The 16422-nt window shown below is 41.6% G+C and overlaps 1 protein-coding gene across 1 annotated transcript in view; it reads left to right on the forward strand.

Moving 5' to 3' along the window:
* The window catches only part of DNAH7 (dynein axonemal heavy chain 7), a 4771155-nt gene that overhangs the window by 3051528 nt on the left and 1703205 nt on the right, over positions 1-16422 (forward strand). The window lies entirely within an intron of this gene.

A 16422-nucleotide genomic window follows, 5' to 3' on the forward strand; every position in this document is an offset into this window, starting at 1 on the left:
GGAGATTTCAAAACTGCTTGCAAAAGAGCAATTCAGCCAGTTCCAGCAGACCAGCAAGGATCCGGAATCTACTCAAGGTTCTTTTAGTTCCAAAGAAAACAGGACTGGAGACCAATTTTGGATCTCAGTGTCTTGAACAGATCAGTCAAGAAAACAAGATTTCGGATGGTCACGCTGCAATCCATCCTTCCCCTTTTGGGCAAAGGAAACTGGATGTGCTCTATAGACCTTCGGGATGCATACTATCACATAAAATGAACAGACGCCCAGAAGATTCCTCCGCTTCAGGCTGGGAACCAGTCATTTTCAGTTCAGGGCCCTGCCCTTTGGTCTCACCACTGCCCCGGTGTTTACCAAATGCATGGCAGTGGTAGCTTCTCACCTGAGACGACAAGGATTCCAGGTGTTTCCATATTTGGACGACTGGCTCCTCACAGCTCCCACCAAGCATCTCCTTCTGATGGCCAGAGATTACACTTTTCGTTTGTCAAAAGCTGGGTATTTCAATAAATTGCGAAAAGTCTGTTTTGTCGCCTTGTCGTACTATTACCTACATAGGCGCAAATCTAGATACAGTAAACATGTCTGCAAGACTAACACATCAGAGAATAACAGACATTCACAAACTGGTATCACTCCTTTTCAACAACAACAGAATCAAAGCCAGGTTAGTTCTGAAAGTGTTGGGAATTATGGCAGCGCCATACCTCTGCTTCCATTAGCCAGATTCCACATGCGGATCCTTCAATGGATGCTCTTTACTCAATGGTCATACCAGCAACTTCCAATGTCTTACACCATTATGATCACATGGCGTGCAAAATCATCTCATGTGGTGGATGTCTTCCCCTCAGCTCTTGTTGGGAAGACCCTTTGTTCCACCTCCTCCGGTTGCTACTCTGACAACGGATGCCTCCTGATCGGGTGGGGGCATTATCAGGGCAGGACGGTCCAGGGCACATGGCAACCAAACGAATGCCACTTGCACATAAATGTTCTGGAGATGAGAGCAGTGCTTTTAGCGTTGCAAGCCCTTCAAGACTCTCTTCCCTTGGGAACGATTGCAATCCAAACAGACAATATGTCTGTAGTGTGGTACATCAACAAACAAGGCGGAACCAGGTCATACCCCTGTGTCGAGAAGCACTCAGACTGTGGCAATGGGCGATTTCTTCTCAGCGGTTTCTGATAGCAACGCACATCCCCCGAAAGTCCAATCAAATTGCGGACAAGTTGAGCAGAGCCATACTCATGCCTCACGAGTGGTCTCTGAAAGACTCTGTAGTGAGAGAAATTTTTCTCAAGTGGGGTCAGCCTTGCTGCGATCTTTTTGCTACTCCCCAAAACAGCAAGTGCACAGAATATTTCACTCTATTCCCTTTACCAGGCCAACCCAGCAGAGACGCGCTAGTCCAACTTTGGCCCGGGGACTTCTGTATGCATTTCCTCCCTTCCCACTGATCTCTCAAGTGATACAGAAAGCTATCGCTCAGAAGGCCTCATTGATCCTCATTGCTCCTTACTGGCCTCGACAAGTGTGGTTCCCTTTCTACATCGTTTCTCTTGAGCGACCGTGGAATCTGGACCTAGTTCCAGATCTTTTGATCCATCAGTCGGGTCAGTTTCATCGCTCCCTCCCTCTCTGAACCTCACTGCTTGGTTCCTCCAGTTCCAACCTTAGCCAGGCTTCCTCAATTATCTCACTCTGTTAGAGATATTCTGATAGCTTCCCATAAATCTTCCACTCGGAAGATTTATTTGAGTAAGTGGAAACGCTTCACATATTGGGCTCAAGGAAAGGACATAGATCCTTTCACTGCTTCCATCCAATTAGTCCTTGATTTTCTAGCTGAACTCTTCCATGCAGGTTCATCTCCTCTCTGCACTTAAAGTTCAATTGGCAGCTATTTCTAACTTTCATGTGGGTATTTCTGAATCTGCCTTAATGTCCCACAAGCTTTGCAAAGCCTTTTTGAAAGGAGTTTTTCTTCTCAGACCTCCTATAAGAAATCCTCCTTCTCCTTGGGACCTAAATTTAGTTCTTGCTTCTTTGATTCTTCCCCTTCGAACCTGCAGTCTCCTGTTCTTTAAAATTATTATCATGGAAGACTCTTTTTCTGGTAGCTATTACATCAGCTAGAAGAGTTTCAGAGCTTCAAGCACTCAGCTGTCGTCCTCCTTATCTTTTGTTTCATAAGGACAGAGTATCCTCACGAACTAATCCGTCCTTTTGCCTAAGGTGGTCTCGTCAAATCTAAATCAAAGCATTGATCTACCTGTCTTTTTCCAGAATACTCCAATAGGTCTGAACAAAATTACAGTTTTTTCAAAAGCGATGGTCAGCATTACAGCTTAGTAAACGGTCAGTCTGTGAATAACTTCTGCACAAATTAAAATGTCTGAATGTCAAATGGCTTTAGATTGGATGGAAGCTATATGTTTACTCCAGTATGTAGTATGATCATAGAGAGTTTATAGATTTCTTATTGATTTAATTTTTGCTGAGCAGTTATTTGTTGATTTATTGATGGTCCTTTTGGTGGTGGGAAATTGCATGGAGGAATCCATTTCTATTATGATTTTTTCATATATTTTGACTTCCAGACAATTTCAATCAGTGAGACTGTGTTATGTGATTACTAAGGTTGCCTTTTTTACAAGTAGGGGCTCCTTTTCTCTCTGTGTGTGTGTGTGTGTGTGTGTGTGTGTGTGTGTGAGTGTGTATAAGAGAGATTTAATATGTATACTGAATATATTTTTGCAAATGGAATTCTTAGTTAAATAGGCCCCTCTTCTTAGACAGTATAGCCATCCAGCTGGGAAAGTTTAGTATGTGGATTTTCCTTCTGGTTTGATGAAGGCTATGCTACTTACTTAAGGAGTGCATTCATGGCTATCCATCCAGTTGTAGTGTTGTTGAACTACATTGTTTGATAATGAGAGGAGCTTTTTACAGAAGTTGAAATTTTTTGTGTCAAGAACCTGTCCATACAAAGTGACTTGTTTATGTTGCAGTGAAGGCTGTGGTCTTTGTAGTGAGTGTTTTAAATATAACCAGTATTTCTGAGGTGGAGAAAGTCTCTTAAGGCAGGATCTTTCTTAGCCTGGAAAGCAAGCCAGAAATTTATAGTGGCCAGTGAGAGACAGAGGAAAGCAAGAAGCTTTTTAGTCTGTTTGGATAACTAAGTGAACTCAGTCCTTTGACCTTTTTTTGTCAGAAATGGTTGTAGTCTTCTTTTGGCATGGTGTTTTGCTGAGGCACGTGCCAAAAGGGGTGTTGCACTCAATAATTGCTCTTGTAAAGCAAGAATACAGGGATGTTATGACCTCTTTGTCCCTGGATGAGATACCGTTACTAATGAGGTGGGCCATGTAAAAAGCTTTCCGTACAATGGAGAAAACGTGGTGGTCAAAAGTCAGGTTTCTATCAACTTGGGTGCCCAAGCACCTCACGACTGATTGCGTGCTTACAGCATTGTTACTAATGTGATAACTTGTGGGGACATCACTCTCCTCAAAGGGGATGATTGTGCATTTTTTGGCAATTAGCTTGAGGCCATGTTTCTGGCACCAGTCATTTGTTTGGGTGAGACCCTCTTGTAGCTTATTCAGAATTGTTTTATTAAGTCAGTAATGTGAATTCTTTACTTTATTGCAAATTTGTTGGCTTATTTTTGTGGATTATAGTATTGTAGGACTGCTAATGTTGACACTGTATGTAGATGGACTGCTGGAGTGGTTTTCCCAGTGAGAAATGCAAGTGCTGTAGTGAATATCTGTTTGTTAAAAAAATCTATATATTAACTAAGATGTTAGAGTTAACTGTTAGATTAGAGAATTAAAATCAGAATGAGAATTAGAATTTTAAGGCAAATATTAGGCATTTATTAAATTTATTAATTGTTCGAATGCACCTACAGTACAGCCAGGAGGTTGACTTTGGTCTCCTGTGGCAGCGAAAGAGTTTAACTATATGATATATTTTATATGCGGCCCCAAGACAATTTCTGTTCACTCAATGCGGCCCCAGCAAGCCAAAAGGTTGGACACCCCTAGAGCATGGTGCAAACTATTTTTCCAACATCCATTTGTTACAACAATAATAATGAATAATAAACAATCATACCCAAGTACTTAAGTGAGAGGACTGTTTCCAGGTTAGAGTAAGCTGAAGAGCAGACTGGTCATTCCAGTGAAATAAAGCTTCTTCATTTGTTATTTTTAAAGGTAATGGCTTTGGTTGCATCCAGGTCAATAGTGAACTGTTTAGTGGCAAGTCAAGGCAAAAAATGTCAGTCTACATTTTCTGTGCTAATAGTTGTAGAAGGACCAAACCTAGTTAAGCCCATGTTATGAGTGTAACTGACAATGTTCTGCAGTATGTTTTGGATGGAACTACAGTTTAAAAACATTTATTTATTTATATCTGTTTGTTTACTGTAACAGTCCATCTAGGCTATACAAACCCCTCTTTCAGTGGAGTCCTGGGAAGAAAATCTCCAGACTAAGAACAGAAGAGAACAAAGGATGGACCTCTGATAGATAGACTTAAAATTATCAAAACATTTGGAGAAAATTCCATTCAGCAGAAACTTACCTGTATAATTACTGAGATAGCTCTGTAATCAGTTTAATGAAGGTGGTGGAATGTAGGTAGTGAAATTTTAATTCAAGTGGAAGAAGTGTAATAAAGTCACACATTTTGTGAAGTCAACAAAGATAAGCCTAGTAAGATGCCAGCTGTATTGTCTAGAGGAATGTATCTTGACTTTAACTATTGGCCTGGGTGAACCAGCTAGTGGATGGGATGGGGTGGGGTGGGAATGAGATTCTGCTGTTGGCTCATCAATGTTAATTTAAGAGAATTATTGAAAGTCCCACTACAGGAGCACCCAAAAGTTAGAATCAGTACTGTTCTCGTAAGTATAGTGACTGTGGCATAAGGCTGCTCAAAAATGCATTGCAAGTATATGGAAGAGAACATTTGCAGCAACTCATCTAGAACCAGGCATTTCACACTGCCTGCTGTCCAAGATGGGGAGAGCTATTAGAAGCATCAAAAAATCTCCTGACTTCATGTTGGTTGAAGGTTGCAGGCTTCATCTCTCATATTTCCCTCCTGGAATTTTCTAATGCCAGAAGCAGGGTGGGAAGAGTAGACCAGTAAGGGGCAAGGCTTGACAGCCAAAGAGCATTTGGAGTCCAAAAAACAAATCATAAAAAGTAATATAAGCAAAATCACGGAACAATTTTTCATGCTGTTAAATGTGGTGCTGGGGCAGAAGATGGGGTCTGCATGGCCCTCCCTAAAGCCATAAAGTAACTGATAAGATGAATTTAGATGTTCTGCAACATATTGCTATTGTTTTTATTTTTTTATGCTTTTATATAGTATAAGATCTGATGATGTCCTTTTCATTCTTCCTCAACTTATGGGTATTGGAGGACATCGGATCTAACTTGGCTACATGCAGTAGACTTCAGCTTCAACTCTCAAGCTTCTCCCTCTACCCATAATGCCCCAGTCATGCAGCAGTACCTTAGAACTCATTTGCTGCCATCTCGCTCTGATGTGGATCCTCTCTGAGCATTATATTGGATAATTATTTCAGCCTTTTTTTGTAAGTGATTATCTGTTTACTATTTTTTATACTTGTATTTCCTTCCTCTCCTATTTTTTTCTCCAACACACTAGTTCTGTTTCAGTTGTGAGCTTTAATTATAACATTATAACTTCCTGACTTTTTCATAATGTTTGGTAGCTTCTAATGTTCCATAGCCAGTGCTTATACCTTTCTATCTTTAATCTTTTCTACCCTTTAGAGGGCATTATTTTTACCATTGTAGTAGCCTGCTTTCCTTAAAAAAAACTCCTTTTTTTTTATTTCTACCCCTTTTTCCTCTAAATCCTGCTTTTTTCATTATGGCAGAAAAAATAGGATTTAAAAAGTGCACTTCCTGTGGTCATAAGATTCCCAATTCTGATGCCCGCAGGGAGTTCATTTACTGCCTCAGAGTGGTGCTTCTTAACACTAACTGGACCATTTGTGCTGGATTTAATTCAAGAGCTCTGTGTGACAGGTGTAATAAACTGGTACTTAAGGGTTTGCTTCCTCCTTCTTTCTCAGGGGCTCAAACCCCTGGCAAATCTGTGAAATTGTCTTCAGAGCCCAGGGAATCTTGCAAAAGATTCCCCACCCATTCTCTAAAGGCTGCTACTTTGGTTCCATTATCATTGGAGCCACCACAAAAACATCTAGAAAACTTCAGATCCAACTTCACTGGCTCATAAGAAAAAATACTTGGAGGCAGTGACTTTAGATCTGATTGTCATTCCATCTAAATCTCCTGAAACATGCTCACCTGGGTCCACAGTCAAATCAATGTCTCCTTGGATGCACTCCCCTTTCCTTCACAGGATGCCAAGGAGATAGTCTAGAGTGCAGTCAACCACCTCTTTCATTAAGTCCTCCAGATGTCTGTCAGAAGCTGACTTGGATAGGATGATGAGGAAATTCATTAGAGCTCAGATTCACATCTGGGTTATTCTGGCTGTGTCTCCCATTGGATCTGTGAGTCTCCTGACCACTTCTCACATTGTGATATCTCCTTCTCTGAATCAGCCCCTGGATTTGGAGCACTTAGATTTGGAAGTCACAAGAGTGTTGGTAATGGATCCAAAGGCAACTAGGTCTTTGACAGCCTTCCTGACCAGTTCTGCTTCCATTCGCTTGGATTGGGATGAGTCTTGGAGCCAAAGCATCAGCACCAGATCTTGAGGGGGGGGGGGGATCCATTCTAATGTAATCAGAGCCATCTTTCCCCCTCATAGCCTTGGTATTGGACAACTCAGGTCTGGCTCCTTCCTTGAGGCACAGATCTGGGCAGGGCCAGGGCTTAGCAGCTGTAGTGTTTTGGGGTCTAGTGCTGCCATCCACAGCTTTTCCTGGTCTGTTGGCCTTTGATATAATGGAAAGAGCCTTTTCTGGACCAAGGGATTTGACTACTATTTCATTCTTGGGTCCTATTTTCATTTTCCCTTTGGATCCAAGCTCTGAGCCTATCAGGCTTACTCCACAGGGACAGCCGGTACCATCTAGCATTCAAACCATTCTCACTGAGTAAATTCCCCTCTCTTTGGATACCTCTCCAAATCATCCCACTGAAGAGGTCCTCTGAAAGAGAACTTGCAAAAGGAGAGACACAGATTCCCCTATGGAATCTCTCACTGTGGATACTGATTCCAACAAAGGGGAAGGGTACTCCAGATCTCCACCGGATGACATCTCATTCAGAAACATCCTGGAAATTCTTAAAGAGAAAGGTGGATAGTTTTCAGATACTCCTTCAATGGAGGAGTCAGTTTTTTGGGAAGCTTTTGGTTCTGGCCCATCTACATCTTGGTTGACTCCCCCAGTGGATGAGCTTGTCAATTTAATCTCCCACCGGGCATGGAGGGAACCTGACTCTGTTGAACCAATTCCCTGACACCCAGACAAAATTCTGGCACCACCAAAGGACATATTGGAGCAAAAGAGTCCCTGTTGATGCTATGGTTGTGGCAGCAGCCACGAAGAACTAGCAGAACACAGGTCCTTTGTCCATCCCCCTAATAGAGGGTCCTGGACAGGTTTGGAAAGTGCCTATTTTCTTCAGTGAGATTTGCCTTGAGGTCCCTGAATTACTTAGTTTACTTCACAAGATTACAGAAGGATTTGATCAAAGAACTATCCAAATCCCTCTCACATTCCATGTCTGTAGAGGACTACAAGAGATCCTCTTCACAGTTGGCCACTCTTGTGTCCATTTCCAGTAAATCCATGCGTTTAATATCCCATGCTGCAGAGGGTACCTCAGGGGCAGCCAGTTTAGGCATAGCCATTAGGAGACATGCCTGGATGCAGTTATGCTACTTTGCAAAGCCTTTCAAGACTCCTTTCATCAGTGCTGTCTTTGATGGAATGTCTTTCTTTGGCCCTTCTGTAAAAGAAATGCTTTCCCAGAGTGAACAGGATAGAAAGATCCTGTCTGCTATAGGGGTACGCTTTTCTATCCCCTCAATGATCCTTTTCCCAGAATCAAAGAGGAGGTAAGAAAATGTGGTTCTCTAAATCCCTGGGACCTTACCAGGATTCATGTGGGGTCAACTCCTCCAAAAGCGGAGAAGGGAGTTCAAATGGAAGACGTCATCATTGTATCAGCAGAGGCCCTGAAAACCAGGGTTTCTGAAACTCTTTTTCAGATAGACTCTTTCAGCGCTCCAAAAGGGTTGCCTGACTGCCCACCTCTGGAGGCAGTAAGGTGCACTTTGCTTTGCACCCAGATGCTTGGGCTTCTATAACAAAATATTCTTGGGTGTTGGATATAATATCCAGAAGTTATTTCATACCATTTTTCCAGATTCCATCAAACAAAAGCGAAAGCATCTGATGTTATCATTTTCCTTCATTTCTCAACTAATAGGTTCAGATCCAAGATGCAGATCTGACTCGGCTGCTTATTCCAGATCATTGGATCCTAGATCTCCTCCCTTTACTGATAATGCCCCACCAACCTAATGCACCTCGGATCTCATTTGCCGCCATTAGGTATCAAACGCGGATTCCTAACCTTCGAGTGATTTTGGTATAATCTTCAGATTTTTCCTCCTAATTGGTACTTGTTAGTTACTGAGATTTTGGTATTTTGTCTTTTTCCTTCCTCCCTACTGCAATTTATTTGTTTTATTTATTTTACATTTGTTTTGGTATTTTGCCTTTTTCCTCCCTCCCTACCGCAATTTATTTATTTTATTTATTTTACATTTGTTTACCGGGATAGTCTGACTGGATGCATGTCCATTTTCAGCAGTGGCCCGGGGAGAAAAGCTCCACATAGTCAAACATACAAAAGATTACACAAGTTAAAAACTATTAGAATATATAAAAAAGTGGTAATATACCTTATGTACATTGGTTTAGAAGTGTTCCCTAGTAGGGACTCACAGTTCTCATGGATAGACATACAAAGGTTACACAAGAAGTTAGAAAACAATTAAAATACATAAAAACAGAGTGGTAATCTATCTTATGTACACTGGTTTAGTAATTTTCCCTGCTAGGGACTCTCAGTTCTCATGGACAGAGACATTTACAAGTAAGATTGTAACCCACAGTTAGTCCCTAGTAGGGACTAGAATTTACTGTTTTTAGCTTCCTTCCTTCTCTTTTTTAGTGCTAAGTTACCATTTTGGTGCTTATTTAATTAACATTGCTGGTATTCTTTTGTACTCCTTCGAGTACTTTGTCTACCATTGTTGGTAGTTTCTCCTTTCTATCCCTTTCTATCTTTCCCTTTATATAAACATTTGTTTGCCTGTTGATATAGATAAGTGGTATTTTATTGCTTCTTAGCCTTTCAATTAAGAACTTGTTGCATCTGCCTTTTGTTGGTAGTGCTTATAAGATGTTGGAGAAACCCTCTGTGTAAAAAAGTGTACTCTGTGTGGATATAAGATCCAAAATTCTGATATCCACAGGGAATGTGTTTATTGTTTGGGTCCAGCCCACTTTGATATAGACTGTGATATTTTTTTCTGGTTTTAAGTCTAGGGCCTTGATTGACCATAAGAACAAGTTAATTCTACAAGGTCTCTTGCCCTCTAGATATTCTTTCTCAATGGCTGGGGCTCAAACCACCCCTTGTAAGACATCAGAAAAGGCAAAAGTTGATTCTCAAACTAAGGACAAGGAGTCCCAGAAAAGGTCTTCTGATTACCTCTCAACTTTGATTTCTGCTCACTCAATGGAGCTCCCTGCCAAGATCCTAAAAAGTCAGCTCCATCGGACTCAGATCTGACCGGTCGACATTAAAGATCTCCATGAATCCATACCCCTCAGCTTCCATTGGATCCTATTTCATCCAGGCTCTCCTTTCAATTCCTAGAGGAGTCGCCTCAAATACATTCTAGGCCTCCTTCCACTACCTCCTCTCTTTGGTCCTCCAGAAGCCTTTCAGAAGCAGATGTGGACAGAATGATGAGAAAATTCCTCAGAGCACAGCTACAGATGATGGTTCACCCGGCTCCAACCTCTTCCAGGCCTTAGAGCTGATGACTGGACACTTCCCTTTGGCATCTCTTTCTCCAATCCTTTCTTCCATTTCAGAGCCATTGGTCTGAAATCCCTGGGTGTATCTACTTTGGATCAGAAGAATGTTTGTTCTTCATCTCTGATGGTTTCCCTGATCTGGCCAGCACCAAGTGTTTTGTAAATACAGGACTCTTGGAACCGAAGCATTGGCGCTGGAAATGTGAGCTTGGAGTCAACTCCAAAGCTTTTGGAGCCACCTCTTCCCCTCGGAGCCTTGACACTGAATAGCTCGGGTCTGACTCCCACCATGGGTGGAGTGCTGATGGGGTTGCATGAGCTGACAATCCAAGACATTTCAGACTTTGATCCATCAACTTCTGTTTCACCTAGTCATTCCAATTTTGAGGTTGTAGAGAGGGTTTTCTCTATGCCTAGAGAGCAGACATCTGTGCCCCAACAAATCAGAAAACCCTACCTCATACTGTCATGTGTCCTAAGCGTCGATCATCTCTTCCACTGAGACAGCCAACCTGAGCAAGCCTCCATCCAGCCCATCAGGGCATTGTTTTCTATTCCAATACTTCCCCAAAACACCCTATTAAGGAATACCCTTGCAAGAGGGTGTGCAAAAGGAGGCACTTAGATTCTCCACAGGAATCTCTCTCAGAGGACACTGATTTTGATGAGGTGTTCCCCAGATCACCAACTGATGATTCCTTTTTTGGAGACATCCTGGAGGTAAAGACCTGTAAACAAAGAGGTGGTTTGTCTTCTGATATCCCCTTCCAAGAGGAATCTGTTTTCTTGGAGGCTTTTGGATCTAGCCCATCTCCTTATTGGATGACCTTCCCCCAGCTGATGAACTTGTTGACTTATTCTCTTGATAGGTGTGGAAGGAGCTGGACACTGTTGAGATAATACATAAGAGATTGGATAATGTTCTTCCCCCATCTCATATAGGTCCGATCAGTGCTCCTGAAATGAGGCCCGACTGTCCCTGTCTGGAGACAGTTTAGGATCGTTTATTCCTGCACCAGAGAGCCTGGCTAGTTATCATAGAAGATTCATGGGTGCAGAGGATTATATCTAAAGGTTATACCATACCATTTCCCCTAGCCCCTCCCACATATCTGAAGAAATCCCTGATGTTTCACCAGTCAAAGAGAAGCATGCATTTGAACACAGTCAGTCAGATAGCCTTTCTTCCCTCTACTCAAATAGACACTCTACAGACCCAAGTAAAGAAAGTGATCAAAAATTCATCTCTTCCAGCCCGTCTGGTCCTACAGGCTTTGAGTTCCGTGGCAGCAGCTATCACTCATGTTCCGTTGGCCAGGTTCCATATGAGGATCCTTCAATGGACTCTGTGAACTCAATGGCCCATTCTCCAACATCCATTATTCATGCCAATCGAGATCACTTAAACATGCAAAATATATCTTCTATGATGGAGTCATTCAAACCAGCTCTGCAAAAGCCATCCTTTTGTTCTTCCCCTTCCCAAGACAATGGTAACCGCAGATGCTCCCCAGCTCGGGTGGGGGGATTCTCGTGAAGGACAACCCAAAGCATGTGTGGTCCCCTGAAGAGGCCAAGATGCATATCAATGTCTTGTAGATGAGGGCAGTCCTCCTATCATTGCAGGACTTTCAAGATGCTCCACCTTTCAGGTCATTTGGGATTAAAATGGACAATATGTCAGTAGACTGGTACATCAACAAACAAGGGGGAACCCTGTTTGTCGAGAAGCTATGAAAGTTTAACAAAGGGCAATCTATTCCAATCACTTTCTAATAGCAAAGCACATCACAGGGAAATCCAACATGATTGCAGACAAGCATAGCAGGTCCATTCTGATGTCTCACAAATGGTCTCACAATGTCAATGTCAAGGTGCAGTCTATCTGCCTCTCCCTTCAACAACAAGTGCATCATGTTCTTTGCCCTGATCCCTACATCAGAGGAGTCACTGAGAGATGGTCTAGTTCATGACTGGCCCTCCGGACTCTTGTATGCCTTCCCACCCTTACCACTAATTCCCAAATTTCTTCAGAAAGCAGTTCAGTTGAAGAGCACAGTTAACCTCATTGCTTCCTTTTGGCCTTGTCAGATTTGGTTCCTTTTCCTCTGGCCTCATCTTCTACATCCACCATGGATTCTAGATACAACTGCAGAATTTCTGTCTCCATTGATAGGCATGATTCATCCAGACTTAACAGGCCTCAAACTGACTGCTTGTTTTTTTCCAGTTCTGCTAATTGCTAGACAGCACAGGCTGTCTTCCCCAGTCCATAATATTTTGCTGTCTTTCCATAAGACATCTGCTAGAAAGACTTACAAGAATAAATGGAAAAAAAATGTCTTCTGAGCCCTTAGCAGAGACCTGGACCGTTTTTAGTGCCTGTACCAGTGATCCTCAAAATTTTAGTTTCAGTGTTGAATGAAGGATCTAGTATTTCAACTATTAGAGTTCAGTTGGCTGCCATTTCTAATTTCCACATGGGTGAAAATAACTCTGCATTAACCTGTTCTAAGTTTTGCAAGGCTTTTCTCAAGGGAGCTTTTTTGTTTAGCTCCCCATTAAAAGATCCTACTCCACATTGGGATTTAAATATAATGCTTCAGGTCTTAACTCAACCTCCCTTTGAACCTTCAGTTAAAACTGACCTAAAATTTCTGTCTTGGAAAACCATTTTTCTGGTGGCTATTACATCAGCTAAAAGAATATCTGAACTCCAGGCTATGTCTTCAAAATTTCCTTATCTGATTTTTTATAAAGGTAGAGTGTCACTGTGAACTAATCCGTCCTTTCTACCTAAGGTAACTTCAGAGTGAAATATTAATTAGGTGATTAATCTCCCAGTTTTCTTTCCCGTTTTTTCTAACAAAGGAGAGTGCATGTCTATGCACATCCAACAGATGTAAAAACTTCACTTCTACCTTCACAAAACCAAAGACTTTAAGAAATCTGGCCAGTTCGCTCCCTTTTCTCCTACTAAACTAGGCAACCCAGCATCTAAGGTTACACTGGCCGAATGGTTGACTGATTGTATAACCTTTGTCTATGGTAAATTGGGTTTATCTCTACCAAAGCCTCCTGGTGCCCATTTCATGAGATCTGTGGTGGTTTCTTCAGCTTTTTGATCCAGAGTATCTTTAGATGATATTTTTGCAGCTGCAACTTGGGCTAATCCATGCACTTTCATTGCCCATTACAAGTTGGATTTGATTTCTAGGAACCGAGCAGCATTTGGTTCAGCAGTGCTCTGAAATATCCTTCCTTAAGGGCCTCCCACGCTTGTAGTAGTTAGGAACTCTGTTCCATTAGTTAAGGAATTAATGAAAATGACATCAGATTAAAAAGTTGTGTACTTTCTATAACGTTCCATCTGTGTTGATCATTCTCATTCTTCCTCAACTTCACACCCACCTAGCCCATCCTTTTGTGCTTCTGGAAAGATCTAAGAGTTGTATAGGAACCTCTGTTCCTTGTTTGAGCTCTAGCTTCCCTATTTTTCTGTTCTGCCACTGCTTTTTTCTGTTATTGGTTGCCCTTTTACATCTAGGGGCAGCAAACTCGATCTGAGGTACATTAGGTTGGTGAGGCATTATGGATAAATGGAGGAGCTCAAGAGTTATAGGATCCGATGATCTGGAAGAAGTGGCCAGGTCAGACCCGAGTCTTATATCTGAACTCATCAGCCGAGGAAGTATGAAAATGGACAGCACAGATGGAACATTATGGTGAGTACATAACTTTTATTCCCGACATCCCACCCAGTCAGAGAGAAGCTGCAGCTCAGGAGAGTCAAAAGCTGCTAGACAAAAGGGTTGTCCAGGAAGTTCAACCAGACCAAAAAGGATTCAGGACATACTCAAGGCTGTTTTTATTGCCAAAAAAAAAGACAGGGGACCTGAGACCAATTTCTGATCTAAGCAACCTGAACCATTTTGTCATGAATTCAAAGTTCTGAAGGCTTATGGTTCAGTCCATTCTGTAATTTTTATGCAAGGACGATTGAATGTGCTCTATCAGTCTTCAGGAAGTGTACTATTACATCAAGATTAGATGATCCTGATGATTTCTGCACTTTCATCTGGGACCTAGTCACTATCAATTCACAGCCCAGCTGTTTGGTCTCGCCACAGCCCCCAGGATGTTTACCAAGTGTATGGTAGTGGTAAGAGCTCACCTGAAACTCCAGGGATTCCAAGTGTTTACATATGTAGACAACTAGCTCCTCACCACTTCAACCAGGCATCTCTTAAAACAGTCCAGAGACTGTTTGCTCCATTTTTGTCAAAGACTTGGCATTTCAGTCAACATCTCCTAATCTCGTCTGTGATCTGTACAGAGTCTGGAGTTCATAGGGGCTCAGTTGATCACAGTAGGTCAGATAGTGTCCCTTCCTGCACATCATGTAGATGCAATCAAGATTCAGGTAAAGCAAAGTTTTGGAACAGTCTCTGAACAATGGTAAAGAGCAAAAAAATATTAAAACCCACTGCTAAGCCAGAAGACAAGCCTTAAAACAACTCTTCAGCATCAGTATAACTTTAATTCATGCTTTTTCCAATAGCAATAGACTTCTTCAGTGTATTGCTATTGACTGAAGCCTTCTCTTGCATCCCTCTGGGATGAGGCATCCCAGCATTCCATGCCTTAAACTAACCCCATGGTTTCTCCAATTCCATTGAAAGCTAGACTGCCCAGGCTTTCCTCACCAGTCTGACAAATACTTCTATCTTCCCAGAAAGCTTCTACAGGGAAAATCTACAGGACTAAATGGAAAAGATTTTCAATTTGGGCTCTTCAGAAGGAAATTTAACCTTTCATTGATCTATACCTTCAGTATTGGAATTATCATATTATTTCAGGGAGCTACTAGTTTTTTTACAAAGTGCAATTAGCAGCTATATCTAACTTCCACTCAAGAGAAAAAGCTTCCACTTTAGCTTCTTCCAAAGCATGCAAGACCTTTCTAATACCTTCTTACTGGGACCTCCAGTGAAAGATCTGTCACCTTCTTGGGATGTAACAGTTATACTTCAGAGGTTAACCCAACAATCTTTTGAACCATCAGCCAAATCTGATTTAACATTTTGTCTCAGAAAACAGCATTCCTAGTAGCTATTATATCTGCAAGGCAGACTTCTAAACTCCAGGCTGTATCTTTCAAATTCCCTTACATTGTTGTTCACAAAGAGAAAGTTACTTTATGAACCAAACCATCCTTCTTACCAAAAGTAGCATCTGAACTGAATATCAATCAAACAATTCATTTGTCTGTTTTCGTCTCTAATTTTTCAAGTAAGGGAGAGTACATGCTGCACCTTTTAGATGTACATAGACAACTTTGTTTTTATCTATACAGGACAAAAGTTTTCTGGAAATTGGAACAGTTGTTTTTCTTTCTCACAGAACGGACTGTGATCACCAGCTTCAAAAGTTATCCTGGCCAAATGGATTATGGATTGCATCTTTTGTATATAATCAACAAGGTCTCTCCCTATCAAAACCTCCTAAAGCACATTCCACTAGGTCCATGGCAACTTCTTCCACCTTCTGGTCTAGAGCTTCCATTGATGACATTTGTGCAGCAGCTGCTTGGTCTAATACTTACACCTTTATTGCTTATTACAAACCAGATTTGACCTTTAGAAGCAGAGCTGCTTTTGGTTCATCAGTTCTCTGGAATATCATTCCATGAGGGCCACCCAAGAGTCATGTAGCTGGGGACTCTATCCCATACATTGAGGAAGAATGAAAAGGACAACACAGATGCATAGTTATGGTAGGTACATAACTTTTATTTCTCGAGTTCAGTGTTTAGCCAGGGTGCCTTCTGTGTGGAGTCTGCATGTCCTCCCTGTGTCTGTGAATATTTCCTAGATGCTCCAGTATCCTCCTACTTCCACATCCTAAAGCTGTGCCATATATGAATTGACAATTCCTTAACCTACCTGTAGGTGTGCATGCAGTCTGAGTGAATGTGTGTGTGTGCTTACACACTCTAACAGATTACTGCCGCTTCTGAGCATAAGTTTCCTGCTTTGTGCACACTGAGTGTCAGGATAGGCTTTGGCTTCCCCATGACTACAAATTGTATTTAGTGAGTAATCAAAAAATGAATGAGTAAATGACAATGGGATAGTATGATTAGAATTGCCCAACAGAAAATAAATCTAATTTCTTTTGCTGTGTGTGTGTGTGTGTGATATTAAAATTTATATTTTCTTGCATAATTTGACATATATACAACTTGCTTTACTGATTACCCAGTAAGAGTCTGTAAAGGATTACCATAATTGTCCAGGTCTATACAATCTATTTAGACACTGCTGAGCAGGTA

Source organism: Protopterus annectens, chromosome 6.part0, assembly GCF_019279795.1.
Source record: "Protopterus annectens isolate FY-2018-M chromosome 6.part0, PAN1.0, whole genome shotgun sequence".
NCBI classification, from domain to species: domain Eukaryota; kingdom Metazoa; phylum Chordata; order Ceratodontiformes; family Protopteridae; genus Protopterus; species Protopterus annectens.